This window comes from Centruroides sculpturatus, unplaced genomic scaffold (genome assembly GCF_000671375.1).
Source record: "Centruroides sculpturatus isolate CEXI.00-Female unplaced genomic scaffold, Cexi_2.0 scaffold580, whole genome shotgun sequence".
In the NCBI taxonomy this organism is placed as follows: Eukaryota; Metazoa; Arthropoda; class Arachnida; order Scorpiones; family Buthidae; genus Centruroides; species Centruroides sculpturatus.
This window is the reverse complement of record NW_019384668.1, coordinates 298,660-316,701: the sequence shown is the minus strand read 5'-3', so window position 1 is coordinate 316,701 and position 18,042 is coordinate 298,660.

The window sequence follows — 18,042 nt, the reverse complement described above, 5'->3', positions numbered from 1 at the left end:
TTTTTATAAAATTATTTTTTCTACGAGCTTAGATTTATCAGATAATGTAGATTCGCTTTTGCTATATTTATTCTTAATTTACATACGAGATGCAAATAATTTAATTATCTAGTTAAATAATTCATCTTCTTTACTTAATTATTATTCTTTAATTTAAATAACTTTAAATAACAAAGAAGAATAGAAAAACATTTTGCACTTATTACTTACTTTTTATTTATTTCAGATTTTTTAAAAATTTTCTAGAATTTTTTTTATTTATTTTCCTTTATTGCAAAATCTACATGCAAGAAAAAAAATCTTGAATAACCTATCTGTATTTTATAAATGAATTGTTTTACTTACTGGATTAACTTATAAAATATTAAAATGTATTTTGTATATTTTGATAACATTATAAAAATTTTAAAATTTTACATAGTTTTCTTTTTAAATTATTCATCTAAAAATTAAAACAAAACTTAAACCTTAATTTATTCCCGGATTTTTAAAATACTTTTTTTTATATAATTTAATCAATAGTAAAAATAACATACATTGGTTAATTTACAATTTAAATAATTTTAAATTAACCAATGTGTGTTATTTGCGATGCAGATCTGTAGTTTTTAAATTTATGCTGATTTTAAAATTTTAATATGAAATTGTAGAAAATAAAAAAAGTATTATTTTTCTTGATTATATCTTTGCATATTTCGATCTTTTAATTTTTTTTCTCTCTTTTTAAATATTTCAGTTTTATTTTTATATTTGTTATAGAAGTTTTATTCCTTAGATCTAAAGGAACCTTCAGTTTCTTCTTGGAAAAACGAATTCAAGTTACAAGGAAGAGGATTATATCAATCTGTTTCTTTTTCTCTGGCGATATCTTTTTTTTTACCATGCTTTTTCCGTTTTTTTATATGAGCAGATATACCACTTTGTTTTATTGGAGATAATGCAGATTCGTAATGTTCCCAGCGTGATGCTTGGCAAGCAACTAATCTTCCTCTTCTGTAGAAACCTGTAAGATTCCTATACCCTTCGCACTTGTTTTTCCTCTTAAAAGTAAAAACACAAACGTAAGGACAATATATTCCCTTACGTTCTGTTTACTTTTCATTCCACTGTTTTCTCTGAGAAACTATGTTTTCGAGCTTTCAGGTTTTATTTATCTGACAATTTTTGTTCAGAGACATACGTCCCACGGATATATCCCAAACAAAATCTAACTTTAGACCTACTTTTCCGTAAAATAGTTTCAAACTAGAATCTATTTCCGAAAAAGAAAGATTCATTTGAGATAAATTTCTATTTTTATTCTGTTTTTTTAACCACCTTTTAAATATAGATTAATGTTCCCTAAAATGTTCTATTAGACCATCGATTAGTTTTTAATATAAAAAATATACAATTTATTTTAAAAATTCAAAACATTTTAGTTTTTAATATAATATTTTTTTATTAAATCATTTTTGTCATTTTTAGTAATTACAAAATCTAGATTCTTGATGTTCTACATCTTTATTGTCAAACAATTCTTTAAAGTTTTGAAAATCGCGAATTAAATTAACTAAGCTACTTTTATATTTTTTTGTTCGAAATTCTTTATATTGTAAGAGCTATATGTGAAGTGTAAAAAAAATCCATCAACTTTTTATTCGACCGATATTTCGGTTAGTAACGGAGGGAAGGCAGCAAAACAGAAGAAAAATTGGTGGATTTGAAATAGTATCCCGTTAGTAGATTGGTCATGTATCTCTTCCGTATTAAATCATCTATCAATGGTGATATTGGCCGCATCGTCCTTGAAGTGCCGCGATATGTTCTTCTGTTTTCAACGTATATTCTGTAGAAACACCAATCAATTACTTCTCGCGAAAGATTAAGTTTGCCTCTAAGATTAGCAGAGAAAGGTGAAGACTCCGTAGTAAGACAATTTATCGTACTGTACAAAATGCAATTATATTCCTTTCAAGAAGATTGCCTTTCTTTCCATTCAATATAAATCTACATGAATTCTAAAGTCCAACATTTACCAGGTCTCTGTCTGTTGTTTCCTCGGCCTAACTCTTGTTCAATAGTAGTTCAGCGTTTAACTTTTAAAATAAATCTTGGTTTGCTTCAATTTTTAATATATCGGAGCTTTTTAAATGTATACATTTGCGTAGTTATTTTCTTCGCACAACCCACATTAAGTTTATTACTTATGTAACTTTATTTTAAAATTTTTCCGAAAAATAAACATATGGTAAAATGTTTATCCATCAAGTACTAATTTGGCTAAGAACTTTTACTATTATTATTTTTTTTTTTTTTGATACTAAATCTAATTTATAATGAGCTATTATTCTTGATTTGTCTTAATTCAAATTACCAGCTTAAATATAACCATATTTCCTCTTGTTAATTAGGATAAACTGATATATTTTTGATTTAATAAGGTAAATATGTTAACAACTCATCAGTAACATTAAGAAAAGTGGATTTTTTTTATCACTAAATATGCTGATTAAACCTATAGGCAGATCTGTAAATCTTCATTATAAATGTTAGAGAGGGATTAATTCATGAGGTAATTATCAACAATGATAATTAAATTTCTTATGATTAACTTTTCTTCGTGATTCTAGAAAAGGAAAAAAAAAAAATGCATAAATAAATGAGGAAAAAAGCATTTAACTTATCTCAAGAAAATTATTTAAATTAATTAAGTGTATAAATTCTTGTTTAATTTTTGATAAAAGTAGAGAATAAGGATAAAGGTCTTTGACTTTGGCCTGCAGGCTAATCTTTATGACACATAGTACAGTTCACGATGATGATGTTTCTTAGAAAGTTGAGATTCTTATCGGTATATTTTCTAAATTTCATTTTTCATTCTTGCTGTGAAAGAATGAAAAGAAGAAGAAGGGGAGAAAAATAAAAAAAAACTAAGATCTATTGTAAAAACAAAAATTTGCAGTCATCATTTTATACTTTTTGTATTTTCTCCTCAACACTAATATGGATCAGCAGAAATAACCTGTGGTGATAATAGAATGACACTATAAATTATCATTATTGTCAATTAAATTTCTTTTCTTTACAAGATTTGAAATTTTTTACTGTATATTTATATAAGAATTTATTTATGAAAATAACGCTTTTTAATTTTTTGCAAAATATTATTAATCTATAAATTTATTTCCTTTTAAAAATTGATGATAATAAATTAGAACTTTAAATAATAATAATAATGTAAAATTTATATCGGTAGAATTTTTAAATTATAAAAATCACTAAAAAAAACAAGATTGAATTTTAAAAATTCGTATAAAAATTTAAGAATAAATGAGTAAAATAAATGAATTGTCTATAATCGAAATAGACGTTTTTAAGAATTTTTGTTCTAGTGTAAAATAAATGAAAATAATAACTTTTGAGGTTAAGATGTATAATTTATATTTAAAAGATTTTTAAATTAAAATATATTTTTATCTTAAAAAGACAATAGGGTTTATTTAATGGTTATTCTTCCGAGATATACAACACACATTCATTTAACAAAAGTAAAGATAAGAATTACGTTAAATTAGTAAGCAGGTTATAAAACTTGTTTATAACTTGCGCGTTCGAAACTGATAAATTTTATTTGTAATATGTAATAATATAATTTATGCCCGTCGAAAATAGTATTTTTTAAAGTTATCTTTTTATACATCCTACAATGTGGTGCTCCAATTTAAACGTAATATTCNATGAATTTCGTATTAAAAAAAAAATATATAATATTATCATATTTATTAAAAACTAACACTGTGTAATTACTAAATAGTCTAATAAATTACAATTAAAAAAGTTAGTAAAATTCATTTTAAAATTAAATTAAATTTAAACTAAAATGGATAACCGTTTGACAGTTATGAAAATTTATAAGCAACGAGATGCTTTGAGTAGCTTTTATAAAGTTTGATGTCTCTAATTACAGTTTCCATTGGGAAGAATTATATAAATAATCACTATAAGCAAGATATAATATAAATATTTAATAACTTAACATGTTGAATTCGATTATTTTAAGAAAATTTAATAACTTAAAGATCAATTTTCCAGTAAAATTAATTTATGGTTATAATACCGAATATAATATATTTCATAAAAATTATAAGTCATAATTTTAAAAATAAAGTCGTAAGAGTTGAATCAGATTTTAGCTAGAAACGGCATCATTATGGCTCTTGGTCAAAACTTCAGCAGTACCTCCCACGTCATTCATCACTCGTGCAAACGTAGGATACATTTAACAACTTGGTTCCAGAAACTCAGTTATCTACAACTGTAGCTAGATTACTACACCTCCAGTTGACACGCAGAGAGGCAAAGTACGAAATGATGTAAACATTAGCAAACTCGCTAAACTTAATATCTAACATGCAGACATTACTGTGACAACATGATGGGTCAACCACTATCATTTGAGACATTGCATCCCACCTCCATTCTGTCCCGTGACATGCCCTTTATCTGGCCGAGTTCAGAGGTCAAGCTTTTCCGTAAGGGTCACGAAACAGGAGAGGCGGATGCATCCACCTCAGCAATCAGGTGTTGTGTCAATGTGACCATGTTACTCTCTTATTCTGCAGTCTCTTGACAACGCTTAAGATTAAATGAAGCGATGCAATCATGCAAATAGCATTAAAGATTGTTCCTAATTAAGACGGTTAGTTCAATTTAGGATTTAATTAGGTGCATCTTAACTTAATTGCCAATCTTGGATGAATTAGAAAAAGTTGGCGAGGAATCTTTATAAATTATTACAGATTTTTATTTAATGTTGAAGAATATCGTTAACCGCCATATAAAATTTTTGAATCGCAAAATTAAGATTTTTATAGGGATTATTTTGAAGAAAATAGAAATAACTTTAGAAAAAAGAAAGAAATTAATTAATATATTGCTTAAATATAACCATATTTCCTCTTGTTAATTAGGATAAACTGATATATTTTTGATTTAATAAGGTAAATATGTTAACAACTCATCAGTAACATTAAGAAAAGTGGATTTTTTTTATCACTAAATATGCTGATTAAACCTATAGGCAGATCTGTAAATCTTCATTATAAATGTTTAGAGAGGGATTAATTCATGAGGTAATTATCAACAATGATAATTAAATTTCTTATGATTAACTTTTCTTCGTGATTCTAGAAAAGGAAAAAAAAATGCATAAATAAATGAGGAAAAAAGCATTTAACTTATCTCAAGAAAATTATTTAAATTAATTAAGTGTATAAATTCTTGTTTAATTTTTGATAAAAGTAGAGAATAAGGATAAAGGTCTTTGACTTTGGCCTGCAGGCTAATCTTTATGACACATAGTACAGTTCACGATGATGATGTTTCTTAGAAAGTTGAGATTCTTATCGGTATATTTTCTAAATTTCATTTTTCATTCTTGCTGTGAAAGAATGAAAAGAAGAAGAAGGGGAGAAAAATAAAAAAAAACTAAGATCTATTGTAAAAACAAAAATTTGCAGTCATCATTTTATACTTTTTGTATTTTCTCCTCAACACTAATATGGATCAGCAGAAATAACCTGTGGTGATAATAGAATGACACTATAAATTATCATTATTGTCAATTAAATTTCTTTTCTTTACAAGATTTGAAATTTTTTACTGTATATTTATATAAGAATTTATTTATGAAAATAACGCTTTTTAATTTTTTGCAAAATATTATTAATCTATAAATTTATTTCCTTTTAAAAATTGATGATAATAAATTAGAACTTTAAATAATAATAATAATGTAAAATTTATATCGGTAGAATTTTTAAATTATAAAAATCACTAAAAAAAACAAGATTGAATTTTAAAAATTCGTATAAAAATTTAAGAATAAATGAGTAAAATAAATGAATTGTCTATAATCGAAATAGACGTTTTTAAGAATTTTTGTTCTAGTGTAAAATAAATGAAAATAATAACTTTTGAGGTTAAGATGTATAATTTATATTTAAAAGATTTTTAAATTAAAATATATTTTTATCTTAAAAAGACAATAGGGTTTATTTAATGGTTATTCTTCCGAGATATACAACACACATTCATTTAACAAAAGTAAAGATAAGAATTACGTTAAATTAGTAAGCAGGTTATAAAACTTGTTTATAACTTGCGCGTTCGAAACTGATAAATTTTATTTGTAATATGTAATAATATAATTTATGCCCGTCGAAAATAGTATTTTTTAAAGTTATCTTTTTATACATCCTACAATGTGGTGCTCCAATTTAAACGTAATATTCAGCGATAACCAGTCCGATTTCAATGACTATAAGCCAGATTTTGAAATGGGAAACTTCAGATAAGCTTTCATATAATAGATTTTTTATTATTGAATAGCTTGTCAAGAAAGTCATAATCGGATTCATGATATTTTGCAGTCGTTCTGTATGATTTCTTTCAGTAAGTACAATTTGTAGACATCAATTGAAGGAATTTTGGTACAATTCTATATACGTTATGATATATTTAATCACAAATGGCATGAATGGTTGATTTATTAGAATATTGCATGAAAGCTGCTTTAATATATTCCTGAACGTATAGAAGCGAATGAAATCTGTTCGAGCGGCTTTGCATGTAAAGTCACAGGATTATCTCAACTATTCTGAGCCAAATTTTAAAATATATTCAAACAGTTCGCCTGGATTTTTAATACGAATATAATAGCCTTTGATTATGAACTATATTTAAAAAATAATAATTTATTACTATAAAATACTTTAAAAATTTTATTATATTTGAATAATGTCTACAATAAAATTAAACTTGTAATTATTTGCATTAAACTTTCAATATGAATTTCGTATTAAAAAAAAAATATATAATATTATCATATTTATTAAAAACTAACACTGTGTAATTACTAAATAGTCTAATAAATTACAATTAAAAAAGTTAGTAAAATTCATTTTAAAATTAAATTAAATTTAAACTAAAATGGATAACCGTTTGACAGTTATGAAAATTTATAAGCAACGAGATGCTTTGAGTAGCTTTTATAAAGTTTGATGTCTCTAATTACAGTTTCCATTGGGAAGAATTATATAAATAATCACTATAAGCAAGATATAATATAAATATTTAATAACTTAACATGTTGAATTCGATTATTTTAAGAAAATTTAATAACTTAAAGATCAATTTTCCAGTAAAATTAATTTATGGTTATAATACCGAATATAATATATTTCATAAAAATTATAAGTCATAATTTTAAAAATAAAGTCGTAAGAGTTGAATCAGATTTTAGCTAGAAACGGCATCATTATGGCTCTTGGTCAAAACTTCAGCAGTACCTCCCACGTCATTCATCACTCGTGCAAACGTAGGATACATTTAACAACTTGGTTCCAGAAACTCAGTTATCTACAACTGTAGCTAGATTACTACACCTCCAGTTGACACGCAGAGAGGCAAAGTACGAAATGATGTAAACATTAGCAAACTCGCTAAACTTAATATCTAACATGCAGACATTACTGTGACAACATGATGGGTCAACCACTATCATTTGAGACATTGCATCCCACCTCCATTCTGTCCCGTGACATGCCCTTTATCTGGCCGAGTTCAGAGGTCAAGCTTTTCCGTAAGGGTCACGAAACAGGAGAGGCGGATGCATCCACCTCAGCAATCAGGTGTTGTGTCAATGTGACCATGTTACTCTCTTATTCTGCAGTCTCTTGACAACGCTTAAGATTAAATGAAGCGATGCAATCATGCAAATAGCATTAAAGATTGTTCCTAATTAAGACGGTTAGTTCAATTTAGGATTTAATTAGGTGCATCTTAACTTAATTGCCAATCTTGGATGAATTAGAAAAAGTTGGCGAGGAATCTTTATAAATTATTACAGATTTTTATTTAATGTTGAAGAATATCGTTAACCGCCATATAAAATTTTTGAATCGCAAAATTAAGATTTTTATAGGGATTATTTTGAAGAAAATAGAAATAACTTTAGAAAAAAGAAAGAAATTAATTAATATATTTATATTTACATTGGAATTATGTAATTATTTCCAGAAATCAATTACAAAACTGTTTCAACAAGTTTGTTGAACGAAAATTAAAGAGAAAGCCTATATTTTAGTTTATAATGATATTCTGCCCTTAATCCTATTATAATAGACATTTATATAGACCTATAACTATCCAGAAACTTCATAAATTTTTAATTAATTACCAATCAAAATAATCACTCATCTAATCTGAATATATCGTAAATTTAACTGATATATTTATATATTTAATAGCTTTCCCAATAATCTTGAACCCTATTTAACGAATTAACATATTTGAATTTTTACGATGTATTGTACATTTGTATTAATTTTCTTAATATGCTAAAATTAGACACATTTATGGTAGGATATGTCTTTGCGGTGGAGAGTTGGCTACAGTACACTACATATAAACTTTATGTGCTAACAGCCATAAAAGAAACATTTCTATCAGAAAAATTGTTCGTTTAGTATAAAGTCTTGAATACAAATTAACACCGTTACATTAAAAGTTCCAATTCGATCTTTTTACTTGTAAAATCCGCATGCAAAATGGAAGAGAACCGTGACATAAAATGCCTGGCGACGTTCGAAATGTGATATTATAGGCATGTAAGGCGAATCTCTTAAAATTTTTCTTGTGAATTATTCATTTTTAAGTACCAAATAGAGGTAATGGATTAAAAATTGCTCTTATGCATAAAACGAACACGTGATCCTTCGCTTCAATACCAATATCCATCGTCCTATTTTTTAATAAAAAACATCACTAAGATAAAATAAATGTAAATTTTTGATGATTACAGTTCATATATTTTCAATGTTTATACTTAAATAAAGAATAAAACTACAAATTGACGCAAAATTAAAATGTCAAATAAAGCTTCTTCCTCTTTCCTTTTAATGATAAAATCAAATTCTTCATTGAGAGTTCCGAACAGGAAGTAATCTATCGCTATTCACTATGTCAAAGATAGTCATCAATAATTAGTTAGTTGAGAATTATCTCGACTATTATCTTTCTTTGTACAGTCTATTCTTTCACTTCAGAATTAATATTGTGACTAACATTTTATGACATATTTCTGTCTTATAAGTTTGGTCTAAAGAATGTCGTCCCGCGAGTTTTCCTAGGTAACTGTGTGTCAGGCCGGAAGAGTTCGGTAATAACAACGTTTCCTCAGAGACATCTCGCCTTTCCTTCTTAAGTGACAAGGGAAATCAGGTACATTGTCAACAAGTCAGGTGCACGATGTTTTCAAAGACGACAAAATTACTTTTTGTATTGTTTCAACAGATTTGGCTAATTCCCAAGAGCGATGCGAATATGCTACCTTCCTGTGTACGGTTTTCACAGGAAATATTCTCTCGCTATTATTTATAAGACTATTGCGGTGATGAGTCATATTTTCACTTAACTCGGTTTCATGTGACGCATTTTTCCTTATCCGGCTCACTTTTTTTCTATTTAAACACTACAGCAAGCGATTTACAAAGGTGAGAATTAAAAACTTTATCCTACTTTTTAACTAACAAAGCTATTTTGGCCTTGTTCCAGATAAACTAAAAATTAACGCAGTATTTTCTAATAAAAGTATTTACGTTAAATTAGTAAGCAGGTTATAAAACTTGTTTATAACTTGCGCGTTCGAAACTGATAAATTTTATTTGTAATATGTAATAATATAATTTATGCCCGTCGAAAATAGTATTTTTTAAAGTTATCTTTTTATACATCCTACAATGTGGTGCTCCAATTTAAACGTAATATTCAGCGATAACCAGTCCGATTTCAATGACTATAAGCCAGATTTTGAAATGGGAAACTTCAGATAAGCTTTCATATAATAGATTTTTTATTATTGAATAGCTTGTCAAGAAAGTCATAATCGGATTCATGATATTTTACAGTCGTTCTGTATGATTTCTTTCAGTAAGTACAATTTGTAGACATCAATTGAAGGAATTTTAGTACAATTCTATATACGTTATGATATATTTAATCACAAATGGCATGAATGGTTGATTTATTAGAATATTGCATGAAAGCTGCTTTAATATATTCCTGAACGTATAGAAGCGAATGAAATCTGTTCGAGCGGCTTTGCATGTAAAGTCACAGGATTATCTCAACTATTCTGAGCCAAATTTTAAAATATATTCAAACAGTTCGCCTGGATTTTTAATACGAATATAATAGCCTTTGATTATGAANATTAATATAATTGTCAAATAATTAAACAAATAATTTTAAAAAGTAAAATTGCCCTTTTTTATAATAATAAAAATGGTCTTAAAAACATTTAAAAAAAATTATGGTCACTTTTTTAGTATTCAAGACAAAGCATACCTATTCCTTATAATTAAATATTTCTCACAACAATGAATACTTTTGAAATAATTGTTTCTGATTTAAATGCAAAGCTTTTCTTGCTGCCAGTTGACCATGGGAAATGACGTTTCCTTTATAATCTCTACGGTGACTGGTTTCCCTTAGAAATATGCAAATTAATCATTCCATACGAATGATTAATATCTGTAGGTCGCGTAAACAAATAATTATTATTTATATTTTCCTCTCTATTGTTAAGAATATCAATATAGAATCCATAGAAAATTATGTTTGAAGCTATAAATAGTAAATTGAACAATACGTTCTGCGTAACAAATAAATTTACTTGTAACTTAGTTATACTTATTTAAAATTAATAAAAGTATTGAGTAAAACTTTCATAATATGAAAATTTCAAGTAGAAACAGCTTCATTAAATTGTATTCTATGCATTTGTTTGTATTAACTAATTTAGTATAAATTATAATATATAAAATATAAAAAAATAAGAATAAATGTATCTTATTTACTCCATCTAAATCAGTTTGTTTTATGGTATTCATAATGTCGATTTTTCGAATAAATAATTAAATATTGTAACGTTTTCCATTAAAAATTTTAATTACAAAGTTGGAATAAAAATAAGTTCGAATTATTAGCAATGAAACTTATATTCTAATTAAACAAGTATTAATTCTTGCCAGTGGATTAAATGAGAGAGTTCGTCGCAGGAGAAAAACACAGATAATTAAATGGTTATAATTTAACACGACAGCGCTACTATACCAAATTTTCATTAATATCGTTACGTACTTTCAATCCAATATTGGTAATTAGGCGAATTAATTTTCGATTCCTAGACTTTGCACAATTCGTAACGAAGTATTAAGAGGAAATCACTAAATTTTCCATTTGGTCTATGCCAAATAGTTTTGTATGCTCACGTGTATAAGTTTGCTAAACATAAATGTTTATTTTTTTAAAAGGAAAATCATTTTTCTAAATAGAAATTGTAATGTAAAGAAAAGAGAAAGAAAGAGATGAAAAAGAGAAAAAACATTTACATATCTCGAATCTGTCACAAAAGCACGATTTGACGAATAGCAAAAAAGAAAGGGAGGAAGATTACGTTGGGCATTTCCGAAATGGTATAGGCCCTACTCGAGAAATCTTGCCACAGCTTATCTTGACTGCTCAATAGATAGAGGATAAGAGCGTTCTCTTTCCAAATTCACGTCGATTTAAGCCGCATTTCTACATTCAATGAGGAGAAAAAATGCTGTAACACAAGGTCTATCCATCCCTTGGCTGTCTTACCGAGATATTCTACAGTGTACCAGAAGAATACCCGATAGCCCCTCGAGTATCATTCCCCGCCTCCTGATTCCTATTGGTATTCTGAAATGTCTTCTCACTTTCACTGGATTCTCATGGGATTTCGGAAGATCTTCTCAACCCTCTTTCTTCACTGATAGCACGGCCACATCTTTGGATCGGCTTCAATATATTTTATATATAGGTCTATATCTCGTGAAACGGGTTTATACGACACTCTGTAGACCTTCCATCCAGTTATTCTTTGATTTATAATTCTCATTAAATTCCATTTGTACTTTAGAAAATTTGATGTACATTGTAGGTCTGGAGATATGTTTACTCTGCTATTAGCAGATAACATCCGAACAATGAGATAAAGCATACGTTTTACGCCAAAAATGTATCCTATCATCAGGTAATATTGATAAATAATTTCACTCTGTGTTAATTTTTATCTTTTAATGAAAAATTAGCCTTTTCTTTTATATATCTAGACTATTATTGCAAAGATACTGTGTATTGAATTGTAATCAAAGCTCAAGAAATAATCTAAACTAAACTTTAAGAGCTTAGTTAACTCATAAATTTTCTTTTAAGTGTTTAATTAATAATAAAGCCTTGTTTTTAAAGATCCAGACTAGATCCAGAGCTAAGGGTTCAATTCGTGACCAAAATTCAAGTGCTCAGTTGTTAACTATGAATTAACTCGATCCTTATAGTGAGAGCCCGAGTTAATTAATTATAAGGGCTCATTTAACCTATAAATGTATATTAAAGGTTAACATGATTTATAAATCCATTAACCTATAAGGCATTAAATTTATAATTTCGTAAGTTTACGCGTAAAAATTTTAACGTTACTTTTAAATTGTTTTAATAATTAAAAATATAAATAATTTATATTTATTTCGTCTACGTTAATATTTATTTTACTTTTTGTTCGTTTATTCGTTATTGTTTTAGCTTAATTAATTGCTGAAAAGGCAAAAAAAAAAAAAAAAAGCCAAATTCAGAGAAGCAAAGAAAGGTTGCCGCATGGATGAATGCTTATAATTCTCTTATTGTGGTTCAATGATTGTGTTATTTTCTTGTTGTACTTCTAACCAGACCTACAATTAGATAAATTTATCATAAATTTGCCCAGTCTCCTTGGCTGTAATTGCTTTAAGAGATTTTAGGGAAAATATTTTGATAGATTAAATAAAATTTTTAGTAAGAATTCAATTATATATATTATAAATTATATCTAAATAGAACGAGGTAGCACATAGTATTTAAAAGATTAATTACAAGTTATCAAATTAGAAAAGTTTTCCCTATAGTCTAATGAGCATTGTAAAGATTTACCTTAACTATATTTATTGATTTATTTTGTAGCTATATATTATATGAATAGGTAACTTGTGCATGGTAAATAAATTTAATCAGTACAAAGATTAATAGTAGTAAGACATGTTTATATCTCTCTTCTCCAAATGGAATCCATCGTCAGACATTTATTAATATTGAAATAATGACGATTTTAAGAGAATATAAATTACAATCTTTACATTATCTAATTTCTGTATACCTAAGATAATTATTATAAAATTACTCATTCTATTATTATTGATGTTAATTACAAGTTTTAAAATATTCTTATTTTGTAATAATTTATATAAATTTTAAAATATCGTACGGAATTTTTAAAGGCTAAAGTTTAATTAGGTTTACAAAAAATAAATTTTGGTGTTTTATCAATGAAAAGATGCCTTAGTAAATACAGAGTTGATTTGAAATAAATAAAAAAATCAGTCTATTTAAAAGCAACCCTTAAGGGATCTCGTCTCATTATACTATTTTCTCGAATGTAAATCGTACGAGCCGTACAATGCAAACATTCAGTGACACGCCCTGAAGTAATGATCAAGCAATGTTGATCGTTGTTGAGGTTTTTTCCTCTTGAATAGTTTCCTTCTGTGCGCCATTGCCAGTCGACAAGGCCATACATTAATTCCAGAGGTCATAATGCGATAATATAACTAAGGTCAAATAAATTGGCATTATAAGAAGACTAGTTTACCTTCAAAAGGAAAAGAAATTCTAGAAATAATTCTCGTATATCTGGCTTTATTTTACGATGGGAAGTGAAAGTCGGACTCTTTGACCTTCAGAAAATAACTGGAAAGATTAGTCAATTTTTTTATTAATTGCGTGCAGAGTTATAATTGTTTCACATGTAGAATACCTAAACGTCGTAAATTCTTTACAGCACTATAAAAATAATCTTATATATTTTTTCTAACGTTATATTTTTATATGAAAACTATTACGAGTTTAAATTTCTAGTTGGTCGATACAAAAGAACAATTTTTAAAAGGAAAATTCATCATTCTTGAGAAAAAAAAATCTTAACAGAACTGTAAATGAATCTGACACAAAATAAAAAATAGAAATAAAATTCTTTTGATCTCATCATTCGTCTCATCCCGGTTAGAATTTCTGTATTTAGGGATTAGAGAATTTGCAGAGTTGAAGATTAGATCGAAATTAAAGTAGTACTGAATTATGTATTAATGCAAAATTGATTTACAGTACTTTCAAGCAATCCCTGTTTACGCCCCTCCAAAGAAAATTTCTACCCTTTCACCCATTTGGGAGCGAATGGTCTGGTTAAGCTGATTCTTACATGAGTTTGCGAGTTTATTGAGAGAAAAATCTTTTGCCTAGAGCAGATCCTCTTCCGATAAGGTAGGAATGACGCAGATATGGGGCATGAGGTCAAAACAGGTTGCTTACCCTCCCGGAAAGAGGCGTATCCAACGATGTTTAATTTCGTGTATGAACAACAACAACGTTATTTCGTTGTCATGTGGCGACCCGTCCGATAAATTGTGTCTGCAAATGTAGCACTTATATATATACTGCCAGATAGTTACGAACAATTTAAGTTTACTTAACAAGTGGTTTGATATTTATGTCCCGTTTTGTCAATTATATCACTAACCAAAATTCATACTTAGTCTCGAAGAACAATGAATAGATACCAACTAATTTTTATGTATATCCCACGTTCGCTATAAAGGAAAGGTTAATGAAATCGAAGGCATAACTTTTTAAGCTTTTTTATTTTTTATTTTTTTTTGGACAGTGAAAAAATGCCTAGCATGTCTCGAGCTATTCTTTCCTGTAGATAGGAACATTATCACGAACAGATAATTTGAAACACAATAATAGACTATCATTTATATTATCTAATCTGTATAGGTGAGAATAATGCTTCCGCCAATACTATATTAGGCAATTTGTGAAGAACATTACTCTTTCACTGACATGTAATCAATTGATTTAAAACTTAGATAAAACATATATTATATATATATACTTTGAAGCATTTTTTCACTAAATCATTTTCTATTTTCTCAGAGAATTTAATATTCCAATTAAAGGCTAGAAGTGTTACTATTTTTTAGTTAATATTCTAAATATAATTACCAGTTAATAAGTCATTCGAGCTATATTTAAAACGACGAGAAAGAATTAAAGTTATTTTTAACGAATGTTTAAATTAACCAGAAAGGAAAATTTAACTTAAAAAAAAGAAAAGAAAAAAAAAAAATGCAAATTACAGTGGAAACCCATCCCATACCATTTCATCATCTCTTTCCATTAGATCCTAATTCATTCCTCATAACGAACGTAATTCTAAATTGCTTTCTCTCGCGTCAATTTAAAAAGGATCCAATCTGTTATCGCACCTCTTTCTCTTTTAAATAAATTCAACCATAAGGATAGAAGGGTTTTCTAAATGCAATAGTGTGATGCCAACTAGGCTGTCATCAAATTCCCTTCTTCATTAGTATTCAGTGCTTTCTCTTGGTCACTTAGGCAAATATTGGAATGGACCTCAATGAAAGCAATAAAATTGGCCTCGTCTATTTTTAATTTGTCTCATAATAAATAAGTTGCAGTTAGAAAAAAATAAGCGAAATATTTAGAAAATAATATATATTCACTATTACAATTTAATTAAATAAGTCGGAATTTAAATAATAGAATTTTTAAAATAAAATTATTTACTTAAAATTATCTTATTTATTTATTAAATATGTATTTATAAAAATTTCATTTTTATAAAATGTTATATTATGTAGCTTATGTATTTAAAGATATTCATTTATTAATTGAATTTTTTAAAATTAATGCGAAATATTTGCATTCCATTTTAATACGTTAAATATTAACGTATAAATGAATTTCATTTAGATAAACTTAATTCATCTATACAAATTCAACTTAATTAAGGAAAAATAATACATTATTTATGCTGTAATACATAAAATATTTATTATATTAAAACGAAATAAAAAACAGTATTATTATTTTCTGGACAGGACGAGACTTGACAATTCTGAAATTTAGACCTGAAGGTTTAATACAAAATATACTTATTTTGCTACATTTAATAATATATTCAAATTTATCGGAAAAAATAATTTATTCAGTTGAATGTTTTATTATAGATTTTAAAAGTTGTTTGACAGCAGTTAAATTTTTTATTATATGATTAATTTAAGTTGCTATTAAACGGGATTTCAAATTATGTGTTTAATATAATATTGATATGAGACATTACAGGAAAATAATTTTAAAAAAAGGAAATAGATTTAATTAAAATTATTTATTTAGATAAGAAGTTCTTTAATTTTATATATTTATGTTTAAAAAATTGTTGCATGGTATTTTATTGTATCCATTTATAATAGAAGCTATTATTTGACCAAGTTTAAGTTGAAGCGCTAAGTCACGCTCTCATTCGAAACAATTTGAATGTAGACCTATGAGACTAAACAAATCGACCCATTGGATGAAATGGTATGGAATTGTATCTCTAAAATCTTGAAGCGATATATATTCAAACAAGAATCACGAGCCATTTAGTACCTCTCTAGGCAAACCGTTTCTCCTAAACGTGAGCATTAGTTTAAATTGGCATTACACGACAACAATCTGTTCAATGAACCGAAAATTTTCATTCGTCAAACAGTTAAAAATTTAGAAAATGATATTTTCACTTTTATAATCCTCTATTATAGAAGTTATTAGCTTATGAAAGTCGAGAGAATTCCTGTTCCTTGAACAAGGCTCCAATTATCTATATGAGTTAATCTTCATTGAAAGGAGGGGAGAAGCTAATTTTGTCATCAAATATTAGCTGGGCCTATCTCTTGTTAAGTGATAAAAAAATTTCAGATAAGCTTTTGGCTGAGGCGCTATTCTGTTCATTTTTTGATATAAATCGAAATTATAAAAAAAAAGTAATCGCACTCATTAAAACATTAATTGAATTTTCTCATTACTTTTTAAATTATAATTTAAATGTATTTTATTTTTCCAATCGTATTATTAGCAAGTTTTACCGAAATTTTATCTGATATTAATCACAAATTTCTAAATTGTTGGGCTGCAATTTGAAAAAATTGTAGACCTATAAATTTCCACTGTCCTCCGTTCACTGTTTGTCTGTCCGTTCTTAATCTCGAGAATGGAGTTATATAGATGAAAGCCAAGACCAGATATGGAAAGCTTAAGGGCAGGAAGCACCGATTAACTGTATAATAACTTCTGATTTGCATCAAAAGTTAGGTTATTTCAATCAAACACTTTTTCTTGAAAGGAGTTAGATAACCGGCATGACAATTGCTAACAGAAAAAGTATAAAGACACTACTAATTTGAGGTGGAGAGCATATATTTTAAATAAAATAAATTAAAAATTGCAGCCTGGCATCGTAACGATGTCACAATAAATAATTGCTCGTTTTTATTTGGTTTCTTCTTGAAATTAAAAAAAAAATTTAATTTAAGCGCTTCTGGAAATTATTTTATTCTCAAATGACAGTTAAAATTTCAGCGCCGTATACAAAATTTATCACATCTTTACTATATTAATAATATATTCATNTTATCAGGTTTTTTTTAAATTATATGTAAATTCAATAAATTATATTTGTTAATTGTATAATATATTATTATACATAATCATTTACGAGAAAAGTACTTTAAATTATTTACAATAAACACTTGTTGTATAACACAGGACATATAATGTAAGAGCACGTTTATTGCGTAAAAGATAACGTAAAGAAAATTAAAGAATTTTATTTTACAGTTATAATAAATTATAAACTTTGGCACGAAGAATAGCATTAGTCATCGAGTTATCCTTTCAATAGACCCAAGGAGATAATTTCCGATCAGACTAAAGCAGAACTGTAAATCTGCCAATTTATTTTCTACTTTATTGCCACAGAAATAAAACAAGTAAAAAAAATGGGGGTAAATTAACTGCCACCGTATTTATAACATGTTTATT